Source organism: Myotis yumanensis, unplaced genomic scaffold, assembly GCF_028538775.1.
Source record: "Myotis yumanensis isolate MYYU_CA2020_CCGP unplaced genomic scaffold, mMyoYum1.0.hap1 SCAF_26, whole genome shotgun sequence".
In the NCBI taxonomy this organism is placed as follows: Eukaryota; Metazoa; Chordata; class Mammalia; order Chiroptera; family Vespertilionidae; genus Myotis; species Myotis yumanensis.
Genome location: NW_027223777.1, coordinates 676496 through 678786, shown reverse-complemented (window position 1 = coordinate 678786; position 2291 = coordinate 676496). Strand labels below are relative to the sequence as shown.

At 56.8% G+C, this 2291-nt stretch overlaps 1 pseudogene; it reads left to right on the top strand.

The window, feature by feature from the left end:
- The first annotated feature begins 502 nt into the window (after positions 1 to 502).
- Positions 503 to 657, top strand: LOC139000711 (5.8S ribosomal RNA; annotated as a pseudogene).
- Positions 658 to 2291: the final 1634 nt, after the last annotated feature.

Sequence of the window (2291 nt, the reverse complement as noted above, 5' to 3'; positions counted from 1 at the left end):
GATCCACGTTGCCAGGTCAGCGGGCGGCCAAGTCATGGGCAGGCCCCGTCAGGGCTCTGTACCCACCTGTGTGCAGGTTGCGGAAACCATTGGGTGAAGGGTCGAGGCATCCGGGGTGGAGGCGCACATTGGAACTTGGTTCCCCACCCCGTTCGCTCCCCCTATTCCAGGTACCTAGCACGTACGTACGGGTGCGGAGGTTTAAAGACCCCTGGGGATCGCCCGTCCGCCTTGGGTCAGGGGCTTTCAGCCCATGGGGAGGGTCAGGGGAAACGTCCCCGTGCCCTTTCCCCCCCTTTTCCCTCCCCTACTCCCGGGCCCCTTGGGGGCCGTGGCTTCGGACCACCCCATGGTCATTCCTTCCCTACCTGCAGAGTCTGATCTTGTTTGTCTCATTCTTAGACGGCTGCCTGAGGCGCCCCCGCCCCCCACCAGTGGGATGGGGGGTGGAGAAGAGAAGGTTGCCATGCCAGGGAGTGAAAACCAAAAACCAAAACGTTACGACTCTTAGCGGTGGATCACTTGGGATGTGCACCGATGAAGAACGCAGCTAGCTGCGAGAATTAATGTGAATTGCAGGACACATTGATTATCTACACACTTTAAACGCACTTGCGGGCCAGGATTCCTACCGGGGCTATGCCTGTGGGAGCATCGCTTGCCAATCAAACGCATCCCGGGGTGTCTTGCGCGGCTGGGGTTTCCTCGAAGGGCTGTTCCTAGGGCCCTGCGTCCACAGAAGTGTAGACGACGGTGTCTGTGCTCCCCTTGAGAGAAGGGAGAGGCCCCGAAGCAATGGTTTTCTCTCTCAGGAGCTTCCTCGCGCCGCACGCGGCCAACGGGAAAAGAGAGTTGTGGTCGTGGGGCCCATTGTAGTGACAGTGTCCCCTTCCCCACTCCGGCTTTGCCTGGGTTGTGGCTTGAGCCAAGGCCAAGTCATGGGTGGGGTCGCGCCATGGGGACACATGCCCTGGTGGTGCCACTCGGGACTCCACAGTGTTCTCCCCAGCCAAGCGCTCCACAACCTGGGCTGTGGCTGCGCCGTGTCATGTGTTGACAGGCCCATTGGGTGTGTGAGTGTGTCTGGGGTGGGTTTGTGTTCTTTGTGGGGCTACGGCGTCATCTTGGCCCATGCATCCACCTGCCCCACCCGGAGACCACCACCAAACTCACACCCCCTCTGCTGGCAAAAGGCCACCCCTTCTCCTGCCAGCTTGAGCTCCTGTCCGTGAGACCCCCTCCTCGCCTCGCCCAGTCCTCAGGGTAAGGCAAGGCAGAGAGGCAGAGGCGGGACATATCGTGCATGGTGTCCCCCATGCGTGCAGGTAAGGGTTCCTCTCACCAGTCTCTTCTGGGGAAGCTGCTCTCCCCATGGAGTGTGTGTGCGTGCGCCCCTTCCTAGACATGACCTCAGATCAGACCTGGCGACACGATGAATTTAAGCATACTAGCAGAGGAAAAAAAACTAACCAGGATTCCCTCAGTAACAGTGAGTGAACAGGGAAGAGCACAGTGCAGAATCCCCGCCCAGCTGTGGGGTGCGGGAAATGTGGCATACAGAAGGGCCACTCCCCAGACTATTGTATCAATGTCATTTCTAAGGAGTTTTTTTTTTTTTTTTAAACCAGGTCAGAAGGTCAAATCTTCAAAGTGCATGCAAGCTGCTCCTCCCCGGAGGTCCAGACTGTATGTTCAATAGCATCTCCAGGAAGGCCTGTGGGGATGGTGCCTCCACATTCTGGAAGGTGTTCTGGACTCTGCCGAACAGGATGACGTATTTTGCCTCCAGCCAGATGAACACGAAGTGGTTCTCATTGAACAGGATGGAGACTCCAGGGCGGCGACTGGCGAAGACGAAGATAGGTAAGTTAACAGTAATAGTTTCCACGCTATAGAAACACATGCTGCAGGTTGGAGTGGGGGAAATGTGGCACATAGAAGGCCCACTCCCCTGCGCTGCTGTATCAATGACATTTCTAAGGAGGTTTTTTTTTTTTTTTTTTAACTGATTTCTTGAGCCCACGCCCTCACACAGAACAGATGGAACAGGCTACTCCTCTGAAGCTGCAGCCCTGGACTCCCTGACACAGGGCTGGGCAGGGCCCTGCCAGCCATGGCCCTGGCTCTTCTCAGTCCCGTGTTCTTGCTGCTGCTGCTGCTGCTGCTGCTCCCAGATCATCTGCTCATCAATCAATTGGACCATGCTGGAGAGCTCGTTGAAGTTGTGGACGATCTCACTATCTGGCAGGTGGATTCGGTGCATGAGGTGGATCTCTACCTTAGTGTTCATG